This window comes from Microcaecilia unicolor, chromosome 4, assembly GCF_901765095.1.
Source record: "Microcaecilia unicolor chromosome 4, aMicUni1.1, whole genome shotgun sequence".
Taxonomy (NCBI): Eukaryota; Metazoa; Chordata; class Amphibia; order Gymnophiona; family Siphonopidae; genus Microcaecilia; species Microcaecilia unicolor.
Window position 1 is genome coordinate 180,168,494 of NC_044034.1, and position 19,411 is coordinate 180,187,904.

At 43.6% G+C, this 19,411-nt stretch overlaps 1 protein-coding gene across 6 annotated transcripts in view; it reads left to right on the forward strand.

Annotated features, from left to right (window-relative positions):
• The window catches only part of STK33 (serine/threonine kinase 33), a 430,311-nt gene that overhangs the window by 202,721 nt on the left and 208,179 nt on the right, over nt 1-19,411 (forward strand). The window lies entirely within an intron of this gene.

Below are 19,411 nucleotides of genomic sequence, written 5' to 3' on the forward strand. Positions count from 1 at the left end.
TGCAGATCTGTAATATTCACGCTTATCTGTAAGCTACTTACCTCTCTTAGGAACTTTTCTTATATAGTGCTGTAATGCTCATGCTTAATTGTGACATGTAAATCATCTGCTATCTCTAATACCTTTGATAAGACGGTAAACTACACTAGTCATAAGGGACAAACAATAACATTGCATGTAAGTAATCTACCTCTCTTTAAAACGTTTTCTTCTACAGTGCTGTAATGTTCATGCTTATCTGTGACATGCAAATCATCTGCTCTCTCTGATTCCTCCTAGATGACCGTAAATTATATTAAGAAATATAACATAGTCATAAGTAATATACTATACAGCTGAAAGCCCAAGTTACTGCATTAATGCCTGATGTTGATAATAATCGATGTTCACACTAAATCTCATTTACTAACACCACCAATTAACACTAACTATAGCCAACATGAACACCAGTAGACTACTTTTAATAATTTACTTTCTTCCCCTAATCCATGGACAACTCCGCACATAGACAATAACCTACTCACAGCTCACAAGAACAATAATCAACTAAGAGGAAAAACAAACACACACGGAAACAACCAACAAAAAGGGAAGAAAGGACACAACAGAACCAGACACTAAGATAACAAACAACTAATAAAGATTAACACATCTACGCCCCAAATTGAACCCTATCAACTAATCCAACTGGGATACGTAAACGCCAGATCAGTAGTTAATAAAGCAGAAATTATAACAGACTGGATCACAGCAGACAATCTAGATCTGTTATTCATCACTGAAACCTGGATTCAAGACCTTAAAGACCCCATAATCCTGGATCTATGCCCACCAGGTTACAAGATTACTCACTGGACAAGAAACGGAAAAAGAGGAGGAGGAATAGCCATAATATACAAATCCGAGTTCATCATCACAACCACAGCTGAATCCATTCTACCACAACTTGAAATCGCCTCGGTAAGAATCAGTCACCCAAATTTGCAGGATCACCTTAACGCAGTCCTGCTCTACAGACTGCCAGGCAACTGGCAAGACTCCCAAACACACTTCATGGACTTTATCTTGAACACTTGTGTCTCTACCTCAAACTTTATCATAATAGGAGATATCAACCTGCACCTTGAAGATTCTACCTCAACTAGCACCCAAGAATGCAAAAGAGTTCCTACAACTGTGGGACCTCCACGGACCAAACACACAACCAGCTCACATTAAAGGACACACACTAGACATTATCACACACAAATTCGATTCCGACTCAAACCTTATACTAACAGATACAAACTGGACACCCGCACCGTGGTCAGTCCACTATAAAGCATATATCTCCCTCCAATGGCGAACGAAAGACACAATCAACAAACAAGAATGAAAAATCTACACCACGAGAGGAAAAATAGACCCGATAATATTCTGGCAACAGATCTACCACAACGGATGGACAATAGAGGCAGATACAAACCAATTCCTCTTAGAATGGGACGATAGATGTAGATCAATATTAGACAATATTGCACCAACCCAAACCAGAACCTCACACAGAAAGAACTCAACACCATGGTTCAACGAAGAACTGAAAAAAATTAAAACACAAGTTAGAAGGTTAGAACGTGCGTGGAATAAAAAGAAAGATGACCCCACATGTAACGCTTGGAAACAACTCCAAAGAAAATATAAATATACCATAAGGCAAACTAAACGAATATATTACAAAACTGAAATTGGACCAAACCACAAGGACACACATAAACTCTTCCAACTCGTGAACAAACTACTAGATATCACACCAATCACAACCAACAGTAAAGATACACCAGGAGCAGATAATCTCGCGAAATACTTCAATGAGAAAATCGTACAATTGCGACTTAAAATACCTGTTAGTACCATCGATTACGCCATACTCCTCGACTGTCTAGATCCAGACCCTGGAATATACCCAGCAGACAGAACCTGGACCAACTTTGAGACATTATCGGAAGATCTCATCTCCCAAACACTCAAAAGATTGGCCAAATCTCATTGCAAATTAGACATATGCCCAAACAACCTTATGACATCTGCCCCTCAACAATTTATAACAGACCTAACGAATCACATGAAGTACATGTTACAAAATGGACTCTTCCCGAAGGAGAAAGGAAACATTCTACTCACCCCCATACCCAAAGACGCAAAGAAAAGTGCTGGTGAACTAACCAACTACAGGCCAGTAGCATCCATTCCCTTAATAACCAAACTAACGGAAGGGATGGTGACCAAACAACTCACAAACTACTTAAACAAATTCTCAATACTACACGACTCCCAGTCAGGATTTCGGACTAACCACAGTACTGAAACAATACTAGTTACTTTCATGAATAAATTCAAACAAATGATTGCAACTGGCAAGAACATACTACTTCTACAATTTGACATGTCTAGCGCCTTCGACATGGTTGATCATGGAATACTACTACATATCCTCGAGTACTTCGGAATTGGAGGCAATGTTCTCAACTGGTTCAAGGGGTTCCTAACCACACGATCATACCAAGTGACATCCAATTCGACTACATCAGCCACATGGATACCTGAATGCGGAGTTCCACAGGGATCCCCCCTCTCACCGACCTTATTCAACTTAATGATGATAACCTTGGCCAAACTACTATCAAACCAAAACCTCAACCCATACATATACTCAGACGACGTAACGATCTACATCCCATTTAAACAAGATTTAAAGGAAATTTCCAATGACATCAACCTAAGCCTACATATCATGCACTCGTGGGCCGATGCATTTCAGCTGAAACTCAATGCAGAAAAAACCCAGTGCCTAATACTCACCTGCCAACATAACACGAACAAATTCACCACCATTAACACACCAACTCTGAGTCTTCCAATCTCGGATACCCTAAAAATTCTTGGAGTTACCATTGACCGACACCTAACACTTGAGAGTCACGCGAAAAACACAACCAAGAAAATGTTCCACTCAATGTGGAAATTAAAAAGAGTAAGACCTTTCTTCCCAAGGACAGTCTTCCGCAACCTGGTACAATCAATGGTACTCAGTCATTTAGACTACTGCAACGCACTCTACGCTACTGCAAAGAGCAAATAATCAAGAAACTTCAGACAGCTCAGAACACTGCAGCTGGACTCATATTTGGTAAAACAAAATATGAAAGTGCTAAACCCCTACGAGAAAAGCTACACTGGCTCCCACTTAAAGAATGCATCACGTTCAAAATATGTACCCTAGTTCACAAAATCATTCACGGAGATGCCCCAGCCTACATGTCAGACCTGATAGACTTACCACCCAGGAATGCTAAAAAATCATCCCGCACATTCCTTAATCTTCACTTCCCCAACTGTAAAGGTCTAAAGTACAAACTAATGCATGCGTCAACCTTTTCCTACCTGAGCACACAATTCTGGAACGCGCTGCTGCGCAACTTAAAAACGATCTATGAACTAACTAACTTCCGCAAACTACTGAAGACCCATCTCTTTAACAAGCATACCACAAAGATCAACAAATGTAAACTCCACACAGATAACCAGAATTGTCTTATAACATTTGCTTGTTACACTACTATCATGTTTTATCATTATCATGTTACCCAAGATCCTTCTGTAATACTAAATGTCTATTTTCTCATATATTTCCACCATTCATGATGTATTGTAAGCCACATTGAGCCTGCAAAGAGGTGGGAAAATGTGGGATACAAATGCAATAAATAAATAAATAAATTTTCTTGGTGGCTGTTACTTCAGCTCGTAGGATCAGTGAGTTTCAGGCCCTAGTAGTGGATGCACCTTATATTAAGTTTCATCACAACAGAGTAGTCCTCCGCACGCATCCTAAGTTCCTGTCGAAGGTGGTGTCGGAGTTCCATCTGAACCAGTCGATTGTCTTGCCAACATTTTTTCCCCGTCCTCATACCCACCCTGGCGAAAGCAGCTTGCACACCTTGGACTGCAGGAGAGCATTGGCCTTTTACGTGGAGCGGACAAAGCCCTTCAGACATTCTGCCCAGTTGTTTGTTGCTTTTGATCCCAATAAGAGGGGCGTCGCCATCTGAAAACGCACAGTCTCCAATTGGCTAGCAGATTGCATGTCCTTCACTTATTCCCAAGCGGGGCTGACTCTGGAGGGTCATGTCACGGCTCATAATGTCAGAGGCATGGCTGTGTTGGTAGCTCACTTGAAGTCAGCCTTCATTGAAGAGATTTGCAAAGCTGCATCGTGGTCTTCAGTCTACACTTTCACTTGACATTACTGCAGAATCTGTTTGGAGTTTAGAATCCAACTCCACCCACCTAGGCCTGTTTTATTCTGTTCCAGGCTGCACTCTCAACTAGCTGTATATAGTTTCAGGTCAACCTACGTTATATCCTCGCCATTGCAAGGCTCAATTGACCAGTGTTTATTGTTTTGGGTGAGCCTGGATGCTAGGAATACCCCATGTGTGAGAATAATGCAGCCTGCTTGTCCTAGGAAAAAGCGAAGATACTTATCTGTAGCAGGTATTCTCCGAGGACAGTAGGCTCATTTTCACAATCCCACCCACCTCTCCTTGGAGTTATTTGTTATTTGTTTATGCTTTAGACTTAACTGAGGTACACGCTCGCGTGACGGGTGGGAAGTCAGTCCGCATTTGAGCGGTGCACATGCGCCAGAAGGCTCTAGCAAAGTATTTTTGTTTTGCTGTGGGAAATGCCGGTTCCTGTTCCGACACGGATGTCAACCGACGTGTGAGAATAATCAGCCTGCTGTCCTCGGAGAATACCTGCTACAGGTATGTATCTTCACTTCACTCAACATGTAATTAAACTCTGGAATTCGTTGCCAGAGAATGTAGTAAAAATGGTTAACTTAGGGTTTAAAAAAGGTTTGGATAGCTTCCTAAAAGAAAAGTCTATAAGCCACTATTAAGATGGACTTGGGGAAAATCCACTGTTTATTTCTAGGATAAGCAGCATAAAATGTATTGTACTGTTTTGGCATCTTGCCAGATACTTATAACCTGGATTGGCCACTGTTGGAAACAGGATATTGGGCTTGATGGACCTTCAGTCTGTCCCAGTATGGCAATTCTTATGTTCTTATGACGCAGTCTGAAGGCTGTTGAAGTGGTGCACATTCAGGTACAGTAGGTATTTTTTCAGATTTTGGAGGGATCACATTTACAAAAAAGCATTAGAGTGGGGTTTGAACCTGTGTCCTTTGGTTTCAAGTCTACTGTACTAACCACTAGGCTACTCTTCTGTTTTGTAGGGATATCTGTATGGCCATATTTTTGAAAATGATGCTAAACAGATGTTCATGTCCCTGCTTTTTGTTGTTCAAAAGTTGGATGTTTCCCTTTAGAAAATGGCTATTCATTTTAGACATTTTCAGTGCATAATCGTCCTTCTGACAGCCATAATCGAACAGGAAGTTCAAAAGAGATGGGAGTAACTAGTGAGGTAATTAAATTCGCAGATGACACAAAATTATTCAGGGTCGTCAAGTCCCAGGAGGAGTGTGAAAGATTAAAGGAGGACCTCGCGAGACTGGGGGATTGGGCGTGCAAGTGGCAGATGAAGTTCAATGTTGACAAGTGCAAAGTGATGCATGGGGGTTAGAGGAACCCGAATTACAGCTATGTCATGCAAGGTTCCGCGTTAGGAGTTACAGACCTAGAAAGGGATCTGGAAGTCATCGTGGATAAGACGTTAAAAACTTCTGCTCAGTGTGCTGCTGCGGCGGCTAAGAAAGCGCACAGAATGTTGAGTATTATTAGGAAAGGGATGGAAAACAAACATGAGGATGTTATAATGCCGTTGGATCGCTCCATGGTGCGACCGCACCTCGAGTATTGTGTCCAATTCTGGTCGCCGCATCTCAAAAAAGATATAAAGGAATTAGAAAAGGTGCCGAGAAGGGCGACGAAAATGATAAAGGGAATGGAACGACTTCCCTATGAGGAAAGACTGAGAAGGTTAGGGCTCTTCAGCTTGGAGAAAAGGCGGCTGAGGGGTGATATGATAGAAGTCTACAAGATAATGAACAGATTAAAGCGGACAGATGTGAAGCGTTTGTTTACACTTTCAATCAACAACAAAACCAGCGGACACAAGATGAAGCTAGAATGTGGTAGATTTAAAACAAATAGGAGAAAGGTTTTATTTACTCAGCGTGTAGTTAGACTCTGGAACTCATTGCCGGAGAATGTAGTGACAGCAGCTGGCCTTACGGAATTTAAAGGGGGTTTGGACAGATTCCTGAGGGAAAAGTCCATTGAACATTATTAATTTTTTTTTTTTGGGGGGGGGGGGGGGGGTTGCCGGGTTCTTGAAGCCTGCATTAGCCGCTGTCGGAGACAGGATGCTGGGCTTGATGGACGCTTGGTCTTTTCCCAGTGTGGCGGTACTTATGTAAGTTGGACTTTTCACTGAAGAGAATTGCTATTCATTTTAGACATTTTCAGTGCAAAAACATCCATCTCACAGCCATAATCGAACAGGAAATCTAGACATTTTTCCTGTTTGATTATGACTGTGAGATGGCCGTTTTTGTGAATGTTTTGAGCAGGATTTTTTTTGACAGACTTTTTTTGAAAATGCCCCTCTAAATTTCAAGTACATTTTCACCCAACTTTAACCAGTTAAGTTGGACTACTGAATAAGCGTAATAGTCTTTCAACTTCAGGACAATTATGTGGTCATAGTGAGCACTATCCAATTAACTTTAAATCCCACCCTCAGTTCACCCCGCCAGAAATCAATATGTATGAACAAAACATATGCAGTCAGTGTCCCAGGACATTCAGAGGTGAAGACTTATCTAGTTAATTCTCAAAGCTAACTCAGTAAATCTTTGACCATCGTCCCTCTACCTTTAGGCAAAGCTCCCCAGACTGTGGGTTGGGATCCCAAATGGGGGTCATAAAATACGTATTTGGGTAGGCTTTCAATGGGTGCATCATTATTCTGTACCTCCAGAGGGATGGGGGTGTCAGATAATTTTATTTGGCTGTGATCATGGGGTGATGGCCACAAGCACTGCCTTTATGTTTTGGTTTATGGTTAATTAGAGAGCATGTGGAGGATAATTTTTATAAGAGGTTGCTTAGTTTGGGAGGCCAAGTAACTGCCAACTCCTGCCAATGTGCATGGCTGAAGTACATATGTAGATGTCTATTTTATAATCTATATGTGTACATTGTGACTGTCTAAACTCCTTCCTGAACACGCCTGCCCTTGGGTCGCATAAAAGTACACACCTTCTTGTCACCGGGAATACTTGTGTAGTTTTTATAAGAGGCCTTTTATGCACATACAATATGGTTTATTTTTATTTATTTATTTGTTACATTTGTATCCCACATTTTCCCACCTATTTGCAGGCTCAAATGTGGCTTACATAGTACCGTAGAGGCGATTGCCAATACCGGTTATAACAAATACAAAGTGAGGCTGTGGTAAAGTAAAGTTCCTGTGTGACAGACACATTGGGGAATCGTAAGAAGAAGAGTTAAGTTATGTCCAGTATGTCCAGTATGAGCTTTGGTTTTGTTGTGTTGCTGGGTTAAGGCATTTAAGTTGGATCATTAGGGTATGCCTTTTTGAACAAGTTATTTTTTAGTAATTTCCGGAAATTCAGGTGGTTATATGTTGTTTTCACGGCTTTTGGTAATGCGTTCCATAGTTGTGTGCTTATATAGGAGAAGCTGGATGCATAGGTTGATTTGTATTTGAGTCCTTTGCAGCTTGGGTGATGGAGATTTAGGTATGTTTGTGTTGATCTTGATGTGTTTCTGGTTGGTAGGTCTATGAGGTCTGCCATGTATCCCGGGGCTTCTCCATAAATGATTTTGTGAACCAGGGAGCAGATTTTGAATGCAATACGTTCTTTGATTGGGAGCCAGTGCAGTTTTTCTCGTAGGGGTTTGGCACTTTCTAATTTCGTTTTTCCAAATATAAGTCTGGCTGCTGTGTTTTGAGCAGTTTGGAGTTTCTTTATGATTTATTCTTTGCATCCCGCATAGATACCATTACAGTAGTCTAGATGGCTTAGTACGAGAGGAAGTGACGTCACGACACGGCATGGCTGCATGCTAGCTGAGCTCCGTACAACCCGCGGAGATTAATAAGCTAAAAAGCCTGTTTAAAGTGGCGAAATCACTACCCACCGCGAGCGGAGGAAAGCGCAACATAGCGGGAATAAATTGCTGATGCAGACGGAGGCGGAGAGAGTGAACTTCTCCCGCTTCGCATACACATCGCTGGCGCGAGGAGAAAATAAAATGGCGGCCGCATCATCGAACCGCCCAGAACGGGCGATCGCGGCAGCGGACCTCACAGAACCAACATCCCCTTCGGAGACGAACACCAAAGCAGACCAGGTGGGGCCCGAAGAAGAGATGGGCCCGGAGTGGCAGAAATGGCTGCAAGAGATACGGACAGACTTGAAAGCGATGCGCAACGAGCTGGTGACTATGGGAGCAGACCTCAAAGGTGAAATTAGAGAGCTGGGATCCCGCTTGGAGGAGGCAGAAAATCGGCTTGATGCCCAGTCAGATGCAATTGAGGCCTTGGATCAGCGAACTACGGAAAGCCAGCTAGCCCACCAACAGGTCCTTAATAAAATAGAAGACCTGGAGAACCGTAGCCGCAGATGCAATTTGCGTTTTCGTGGACTACCAGAATCCCCTGCTTACACAGACTGTGAGGATACTATACAAAGGCTAGTGAGTGAACTACTAACAGCTGGAGGTACTGCAACAGAGCCAACCTCGATCCTCATTGAGAGAGCCCATCGGGCATTCAGCTCTCCACGAGCCAATTTGCCTAAGGACGTTATAGTGTGCTTTAGGGACTTCAAGATGAAGGAGCAGGTGGCAAAAGCGGCACGGCAGACCCCAAATTTCAAATGGGATACATACGCAGTTGAGGTGTACCAAGATTTGGCAGCCACTACGTTAAAGCGTAGAGCGGAACTCAAACCAGTCACTAGGCGACTTCAAGAATTGGGGATCCGGTACAAATGGAGACACCCATTTGCATTAGTTTTTTACAAAGAGGGAAAATTGCAACAAATAACAACACTTTCAGAGGTGAAGGAAGTCCTTCCAGAGGAAGTCGAGATGGAGACATCGACTCCGACGGCAGCGGCAAAGCGAGGTCCATCCCGGGTGATACCACCAAAGTGGCAACGAGCAGGCAATGGTCAGAGACGTCTAAAATGCCAACAATCGGCAACCAAAGTGACCTGAAGGAGAAGCACTTCAAGGGGAGACCTTGGTTTGTGAGCAATTGCCGGATCAGTGAAAAGATAGAAGCTGCCTCTATAGCCGCTCAGCGGTAATGATACAGAGACGATGAACCTTAAGAAGTGGTTGGGTGATGTATTTTGTTCTGTTAATATTATGCAAACACCAGTTATGTTGTCAAGTTGTCACTCAGTTTTATAGAAAGGTTAAATTTGAAAAGAAACAGGGCTTTGCTTAAATATACAAGAGCACTCGCGGGAGTACGGACTGAACAGCTTACACTTCTTCCTAGGATGCCCTTAGTGATATACAGGGGCAGCTTTCAAATGAGGGGGGGAGGGAGGGGGAAGGGAGGGAAACATGGGGAAAGGGACAGGGAAGAGGCCTATCAGAAAGCTATGGGGAGGATCAATCAGAGGGAACAAATGGAAAAAAGGCAAAGAAACACACCAACTCAGACTCCAGCAGGCAATAGAGAAACCTATTATGATACTGCATGGCAGCTATTAATCTATTACTGATTAATGCCAGAGGGTTGAATATCCCGAGAAAGCGACAGCTCCTGTTTAGAGAAATGCTCCGCTTGCAAGCAGATGTGGTTTTAGTGCAGGAAACCCACTTGTTACCCAGACATGAATACTTATGTCACCATAAGAAATATCCCAATATATATTTTGCGTCCAATGGCGACAACACGAAGAGTAAGGGGGTACTGATGGCATTTGTGGGGGATAAGCCCTGGGACATTCTTAAAGTGATTAGAGATAGAGGGGGAAGATATCTCCTGGTGGTTTTTTCACTACTGGGACAGGTCTTCACTGTAGTAAACGTATATGGACCGAATACACAGCAGGAGGGCTTTTTCTTTGAGATAGACCTACTACTCCAGAAACATGTAGAGGGCTCCCTCATGGTGGGGGGAGACTTTAATCTTACCCTACAGTCCCACCTAGACAATTCCTCGAGCAGCATACAGTATGGCCGAAGAGATAGAGCACGATTGTACAAATTTGTTAATCATTGGCACCTAATAGATCTGTGGCGACAAGTACATCCAAGAGAGTGTAGCTATACGTACTACTCTACAGTCCATAAGTCATCCTCCCGGATTGATTACTGGCTAGGAGAAGCAGCAATAGCAGGGTTGATGGGGACACAGCAGATCTTACTTAGGACCTGGTCAGACCACTCCCCGGTTCTGCTGCAGTTGACATTACCCAACACGCGAGGGAGACAAAAAAAGCTGGCGTCTAGATGATGCTCTTTTGCAGGATTCAGCCAATTTAGCTAGCATTGAAAACAATATTAAAGAATATATCCAATTCAATGATAATGGGACAGTTTCACCGATAATAGTCTGGGAGGGATTTAAAGCAGTCATGCGGGGTCACCTCATAGCGCTGAAGGCACATATTAGGAAACAGCGAATGTCCAGGGAGGCGACTCTCCGGAAACAACTAGAACAGGAAGAAGCCAAACTTCACTGTGGTGGGTCGGAACACTTACAGACGTGCTTGGATGGTATTCGCCGGCTGCGGAATCAAATTTGTGATCTGGAGCTGGCGGATATCTCCGAAGATCTTCAGAGGGCTCAACAGACCCACTACGAATTTGGCAATAAGGCCAGCAGTCTTCTGGCTTACAGGCTTAAACAGCAAGCAAATCGCAACATAATTGCGAGCCTAAGAGATGAGGGAGGGGGCACTCATACAGACTTGGATTATATAGAGCTAGCATTTAAAGACTTTTATGAGAAGTTATACACTAGGGGCGAGGAGACAGATTACACAGAGACAACAGAATATCTAGAGGGGCTAGAGCTCCCAAGGCTGGCGACTAGTGCCACTCAGATGCTATCACACCCCATTGAAATGGAAGAGGTTATCCATACTATTAAGGAGCTCCCAGCAGGAAAGGCCCCAGGCCCCGATGGCTTCACTAACAAATTCTATAAAATATTTGGGAAGCTCCTGGCCCCATTGTTATTGCAGGTGTTTAATTCTTTGGAGGCCAACTCAGGGCTCCCGCCAACCTGGAATCTGGCTAATATTACGGTCATCCACAAACCAGGGAAGGATCCACAGCTCTGTGGATCTTATAGGCCTATCTCACTGTTAGGGATAGACTATAAGATCTTCACAAAGATTCTGGCGACACGACTGCAAAAACATTTGCCCTCTCTAGTCCATGAAGATCAGGCAGGCTTTGTGCATGGGAGGCAAACATTCGATAACATACGTAGAGCCCTGCATTTGGTATACCATGCACAGGACACACAGTCTCCATTATGCATTCTGTCGCTAGACGCCGAAAAGGCGTTTGATAGAGTGAGCTGGTCCTTCCTGTTTGGAGTGCTAGACAAAATGGGATTCACTGGGCGCTTCCTCCACTGGCTCCATCTAATTTATAGAACTCCTCAGGCTTCCATTAGAATAAATGGCAGACTGACAGAGCCCTTTAATCTATATAGAGGAACAAGACAGGGATGTGCACTATCCCCCCTGCTTTTTGCCATTGTAATGGAGCCATTGGCGGTTGGGCTCCAGACACACCCAGAGGTTAAGGGGCCACGATTAGGTAGAATCGAAACGCGGACGCTTTTCTTTGCAGACGATGTCTTGCTAATGCTGAAAGACCCTGAGACCTCCTTTCCGAGAATATTGGAAATGTTAGATGCGTATGGGAAAGTCTCGGGTTTTAAGATTAATTTAGACAAATCTGAAGCGCTTGACATAAATATTCCTACTGAACAAAAATCCCGTCTACAGCACGCAGCTCCGTTCCGATGGGCACCGCGATATATTCGATATCTGGGGGTTAATATTCCCAGAGACATTAAGGAGCTATTCCAGGTTAATTTCCCCGAGGTAGCGAAGCAGTTGCTACAAGATTTACAGAGGTGGGAGGGTCTCCAGCTATCCTGGGTTGGGAGAATAAGTGCAGTAAAAATGGTAGTACTCCCAAGGATATTATATCTTTTTATGGCGCTACCGATTTCCATCCCAGACAGCTTCCTGCGAGGCCTCCAGAGGGACATCTTCTCATTTATTTGGAAAAAAAGACCCCCACGAGTTAGAAGAGAAGTTATGTACCAGCCAAGACAACAGGGAGGGATGGGGGTCCCTTCTATCACTTTGTATTACCAGGCGGCACATCTTAGAACAATAGCGGCATGGTTTACAGACACAGAGAAGTTAAGTATAAAGATGGAACAGGGTTGGGTGGGTCCCTTCCCACTTAGGGCTATTCCATGGCTGGCTAAGCAGGAGTTGGATGAGCTCATTAAGGGATGTCCGCCACTGATGCAGTGGCCCCTACACATCTGGAGTAGGGTGCGAGAACAGTTTTTCCCAGGGCGCAAGTTCTTTCGGCACATGTACCTTAGATTTGCTCCGCACTTTACGCCAGGAAGGCATAACACAGCCTATTGTAGTTGGGAAGATATGGGTCTATGTACGCTAGGCCAAATGTGGGAGGAGAGTAAGACGATAACGTTTGAGGAGCTCTGCAGGGAACATGGTCTATCCTCTTTGCAAGCTTTTCAATATTATCAGGTACAGGACTTTATAAAACGAAGGGCAAAGGATGAGCTTGGTCTATCAGAAACTAAGGTAGAAATGTGTATGATGAGAGGGGGAGGTAAGGGCAGTATATCAAGACTATATGAAGCGTTGCTTTTATATTCCAATCCAGTAGAACACTACTTAGCTATATGGCATGAAGCCTTGAGGGAAACATATACCTTTCAGCAATGGAAATTAACATTTAAATCTTTGCTCAAAGTCTCGATTTCCAGCTCTATGATCGAGAATGGACATAAGATATTATATTGCTGGTATTATACCCCACATCGCATTGCAAAGATGTTTAGAGGAAGTTCAGCTACATGCTGGCGACAGTGCGATGGTATAGGAGACATGTTCCACATCTGGTGGGCCTGCACACACGCCCAGACATACTGGACCATGCTTTTGAAATTTCTATCTGAGGTCACCGGGCTATCCTACCCAATGAAGATGGATTATTGTCTGCTACATTTTAAACCTAAAGGAGTTCCAAACCCAATACATCAATTTGCTGGACAGCTGTTTGTGGCAGGCAAGCTGGTGTTAGCGGCGGCTTGGAAACAACCATCACTGCCGGGCCTTCGGAAAGTCCTGCAGAAACTAGACTATATTTGCCTTATGTCCAAACTTACAGCATTACGGAATGGTCATCTAGTACAACATCAAAAGACTTGGAAGCTTTATGAACAATGGTTATCCTCCCGAGACAATACGGGATAGTAAAATATAGGACACTAATGAGTGGATAAAGGGGGAGGGGGGGAGGGGAAGGGTGGGAGGGGTTTTGGTGAAGCCAAATGAGTGGAACTAGAAATGGGGAATAGTTCAAGCAATGTGCCTAACAATATGATTGTATCAGAATTGCTCTATGTTTTGATATGTTTATATATGAAAATAATAAAATAAATGGTTAAATAAATAGATGGCTTAGTACCATAGATTGTACCAAGTTGCGAAATATTTCTCTCGGGAAAAAAGGTTTCACTCACTTGACCTTCCACATTGAGTGGAACATTTTCTTCATTGTAGTTTTCACTTCGCTCTCTAGTGTGAGGTTTCGGTCGATTATGACTCAGAGAATTTTCAGGCTGTCTGAGATAGGGAGGGTGTAGTCTGAGGTGGTTATGTTGGTGGGTTTGTTCGTGTTATATTGGGATGAGAGGATGAGACTATCCAGCTTATTTTGGAACGAGACGGACGCCCATCTTCCGACACAAATCGGGAGATGGACGGCCGTCTCAAAAACAGGTATAATCGAAAGCTGAATTTGGACGGCCCCAACTGCTTTCCGTCACGGGGACGGGCGAAATTCTCAGGGGCGTGGCCGAACGGTAGCGAAGGCGGGACCGGGGCGTTCCGGGGCGTGGTTAACAGATGGACCTTCACGCCTGATAATGGAAAGAAGCAAGACGTCCCCGACGAGCATTTAGTCCACACAAAGTTGGTCCTGTTTTTTTTCATGACCAAGCTTCCAAAAAGTGCCCAAACTGACCACCGGAGGGAATCGGGGATGTTCTCCCCCTCCCACCCTAAAAAACAAACTGTTTAAATATTTTTCCAGCCTCTATGTCAGCCTCAAATACCATACCTAGCTCCATGACAGCAGTATGCAGGTCCCCCGAGCAATTTTAGTTTAGTTGGTGCTGCGCGGGACCCATGTAGAGAGCAAAAATCGGAAGAAAAATAAACATGCAAGTGCAGTCAGGGACGTCCAAATTAAAACAATAGTAATGGGGGAATTCGAACCAGCCACCTTCTGATTACAAGACTTGTGCTCTAACCACTGCACCACTTATTCAGTTGCTTAGACATTCCTTCCCTTTCCATTAAGTCCCTCCAAGTTTCTGTCAGCCAATCACAGCTCATTTACCTGACATCGGTGTCAGCTAAACGAGCTGTGATTGGCTGACAGAAACTTGGAGGGACTTAATGGAAAGGGAAGGAGGTCTAGCCAGCTGAATAAGTGGTGCAGTGGTTAGAGCACAGGTCTTGTAATCAGAAGGTGGCTGGTTCAAATCCTACATTATTATTGTTTTAATTTGGACATGTTTTTTTTCCTTCCGATTTTTGCTGTCTGCATGGGTCCCTTGCAGCACCAACTAAACTAAAATTGCTCTGGTTCGAATCCTCCTATTACTATTGTTTTAATTTGGACGTCCCTGACTGCACTTGCATGGTTTTTTTTTCTTCCGATTTTTGCTCTCTGCATGGGTCCCGCGCAGCACCAACTAAACTAAAATTGCTCCGGGGACCTGCATACTGCTGTCATTGAGCTAGGTATGATATTTGAGGCTGGCATAGAGGCATCTCAGGGGGACCAGTGCATTACGAATGCTGGCCCCTCCCACGACCAAATGGCTTGGATTAGGTCCGTTTTTGAGATGGCCGACAGCGGTTTCGATTATCGCCAAAAACCGCGGACGGCCATCTCTAGGTCCAGTGATCTCACCATTTGTGTCGTCTATCTCTAGAGTCGACACAAATGATGGGATTTCAGCGGGCCGAACCGTATAATCGAAACCGAAGATGGACTGCCATCTTGTTTCGATTTTACAGTTCGCTCCGCCTCTTCACGGAGCCGTCTCCGGAGATGGACGTTTTTACACATGGGCGTTCACGTTCAATTATGCCCCTCTATGTGTTTTTTCTGCGTTAAGTTTTAGTTGAAATGAATTTGCCCATGAGTTCATGATGTTTAGGCTGAGATTGATTTCTTTGGTGATTTCTGTAAGGTCATGTTTGTATGGGATGTAAATTGTGATGTCGTCTGCTTATATGAAAGGGTTGAGGCCTTGATTGGATAAGGACTTGGCTAGTGGGGTCATCATTAGGTTGAAAAGGAGTGATGATAGTGGTGTTCCTTGAGGTACTCCACAGTCTGCTTTCCATGGTGGTGATATGTTTGAATTTGATTTCACTTGATATGTTCTATTGGTTAGGAAACCCTTGATCCAGCTAAGTACATTTCCACCAATCCCGAAATATTCTAGTATGCTTAGTAGTATGTTGTGATTTACCGTGTCGAATGCACTAGACATGTCGAATTGTAAGAGAAGTACGCTTTTGCCTATTGCAATCTCTTGTTTGAATTTGGCCAAGAGAGTAATTAGAACTGTTTCGGTGCTGTGGTTGGAGCGGAATCCTGATTGTGATTCGTGGAGTATTGTGAATTTGTTTATGTAGTCAGTTAGTTGTTTAGTTACCATGCTTTCCATCAGTTTGACTACTAGTGGGATTGATGCTACTGGGCGGTAGTTGGTGATATCATTTGTTTTTTTCTTAGTATCTTTTTGTATTGAGGTGAGTAGGATGTTGCCGTTTTCCTTAGGGAAGAGACCATGTTGAAGCATATACTTTAAGTGGGATGTGAGGTCTGTTGTGAAGCGGTGGGGAGCGGATTTTAATAGGTGACTAGGGCAGATGTCCAATTTACAATGAGTCTTAGAGAACTTATTAATCGCTTGGTTGACTGCTTCAGCGTTGAGTGGAAGGAAGCTTGTCCAGAATCTGTCTGCTGGATATTCGCCGTGGACTGGGCCCATACAGTCGTTGAAATTTCCAATGTCGGTGCTTTTCTGAGGTAACGTATTGCGTAGGTTTACAATTTTTTCTTTGAAGTATTTGTCAGGTTTATCTGCAGGTGGGATATCTCTGTTGGTTGAGTTGACCACAGTGGTGTCTAGTAGTTTGCCCACTAGTTGGTATAATTTTTTCGTGTCTTTGTAGTCAGGCCATATTTTGGTTCTGTAGTATTGCTTTTCGGCTTGTCTTATTGCGTATTTGTATTTTCTTTGATTGTGTTTCCATGCAGTGAGTGTTTGTGCATCTTTCATTTTTTTCCATGCTCGTTTGAGTCTCCTTGATTGTGTTTTCAGTTTTTTTAGTTCTTCGCTGTACCATGGTATCGTGTTGTGCCCACGTGAGGTTCGTGTTTGTAAGCGTGCTATTTTGTCTAATATGTTTTTACATCTTTTATCCCAGTCCGTGAGATAGTGTGTGGAGTCCGTTTGTGCAGTCCATTCATTATTATTTGTTGCCAGAATGTTTCCGAGTCTATTTGGCCTCTTGTGCTGTAGGTTGTGTGTTCTTGTATGCAATATGAGCCCTTTTCCCACCAGAGTAGGGATAGGTTTAGGTTGTAGTGATCCGACCATGGTATGTTTGTCCAATTGAAGTCTGATAATATTACGTTCTGGTCTGTGGCCAGTTTGTGTGACTTGAGGTCCAGTGTATGTCCTTTGACATGGGTTGCTTGAGTGTGTGGCCATGAGAAATGTTTTATAAATTGATCTTAGTAGGAAGATCATGTCCATCCTGTGTGTCTGTGATGCTGTTTCAACACAGAAACCAGCACATAGATAATTTTGAAAAAATCAAGTTGGGGAACGTGCTTAACAAAATGTGAGGGACATTTCGGCTGGCAGTAGCATCAGCTTATGATCTGTAACTTGCACCGAACAGATAGGGGCATTTTCGAAAGGGACATCCTCGTTTCGATTTGGACGTCCTCTCAATACATCCCGATCCAGGGGCGGGGTAACCCATATTTTCGAAACAAGATGGACGTCCATCTGTTGTTTCGATAATACGGTCAGGGGCGTCCAAATCCTGAAATTTGGTCGTCCCTAGACTTGGTCGTTTTTGATTTTCGGTGATAATCGAAACCAAGGACGTCCATCTCAGAAACCACCAAATGCAAGCCATTTGGTCGTGGGAGGAGCCCGCATTTGTAGTACATTGGTCCCCCTGACATGCCAGGACACCAACCGAGCACCCTAGGGGCACTGCAGTGGACTTCATAAATTGCTCCCAGGTACATAGCTCCCTTACCTTGTGTGCTGAGTCCCCCAAAACCCACTACCCACAACTGTACACCACTACAATAGCCCTTACGGGTGAAGGGGGGCACCTAGATGTGGGTGCAGTGGGTTTGTGGTGGGTTTTGGAGGGCTCGCTGTTTCTAGGGGGGTATGGGCCTGGGTCCGCTTGCCTGAAGTACACTGCATCCACTAAAACTGCTCCAGGAACCTGCATACTGCTGTGATGGAAACACTTACCTGCGAAACTGACATTATGCTGTATAACTGTACATACATGGCAAGTAAATGCAGGCACTCAGTTATAGAATTGCCCTTTTAATGTGTTTATGGAGGAGTAGCCTAGTGGTTAGTGCAGCAGCCTTTGATCCTGGGGAACTGGGTTTGATTCCCACTGTAGCTCCTTGTGACTGTGGGCAAGACACTTAACCCTCTATTGTCCCAGGTACAAAATAAGTACCTGCATATATGTAAACCGCTTTGAATGTAGTTGCAAAATACCACAGAAAGGCGGTATATCAAGTCCCATTTCCCTTTCCCTTTATTTAGGCAGAAAAGTAGGAGACCAGAGTATATTTGAAAATTGTACTCGTTTTGAGCTCTAAGATGGGTAAATGTTACAAAGTTTTTTAGGATGGGATCTATAGGTTGATATCAGTTTAGGAAAAAGGTTTAATAGTTTCTTTGCTAGGAGTGCCTACTTACAGCAATTATTTTGATGGTATTTATACATCTTCTGACTGTAATGGTCCCTGTTTTTATGCCATATGCATTCTGAGAGCCAAATTTGATTCTTAATTAGGCAGAGACCTGGGTTATACCAGCCATTTTGGTGGATTAGATTAACAAAGGAGGTTCTAATTGGACCTGTTGTGTCTAATGGGATGGTAAGGCTTGAATCCTAGCTCTGTACTTGTGAATCAAGAGATAAGTTTTGAAATTTGAACAGAAAAAAAAAGAAGGGAAAGACGAGAAGAGAGGTTTTCAGATGGAATAGAGGCAAGATTTCTACTGGTTGAAGAATATTGAGTGCAGTGTGTGTCAGTGACATCCATCCTTTCCAGCTCATCTTCAGACTTTTTACTAGTTGTATCCTCAAGGAGGTTTGCATTTCCAAATGCATTCTCTTCATCTGTTGAGAAATACCTTGTTCTTCAAGCATGGGGCTTTTCCTACCATCCATGTCCCCCTTTCTGTCCTGAGCTTGGGTAGAAAGTAAGAGAGTTGTAGAAAAAAAATTAAAATGAAGACAGAGGCCACCTCAGATGTTTTCAGGGGTTGCCATTGGCTCCCAGACCTTGCATTGAAGAACCCTGCCTTATATGGTGCACATCTATGATTGGTTGAGATCGAAGTAGTGTAAGAGAAGTGTTAGACTGTAGAGAGAATCTTGCATATGAAGCTGAAAATTTATGAATTACTAGTAAAAAAATGCCCGTTTCTGTAAACAATGAAACGAGCGCTAGCAAGGTATTGGCTTCCTGCAATTAATGTTTGGAAAGTGTTTTTTATGATAAATGTGTTTTTTTAGTGTTTTGGTTGTGTGTGTGGTTGTGAGTGTGAGACGCTGATTCTGCATGTTGCAGCTTGTGTATTTTTTTTTTTGGGGGGGGGTGTTGGTGTGAGTGAGGGCAGAGATCTTGATTCAGCACGGCAGAGTGTTTATATGATGTTTCCCTACTCCTCCCCCTGCCTAGGTCGCTGTTTGCTGCTGTGCGTCGTGCTGGTTTGCTCACCCGCAGGCAATCACTGTGATGATAGTTCC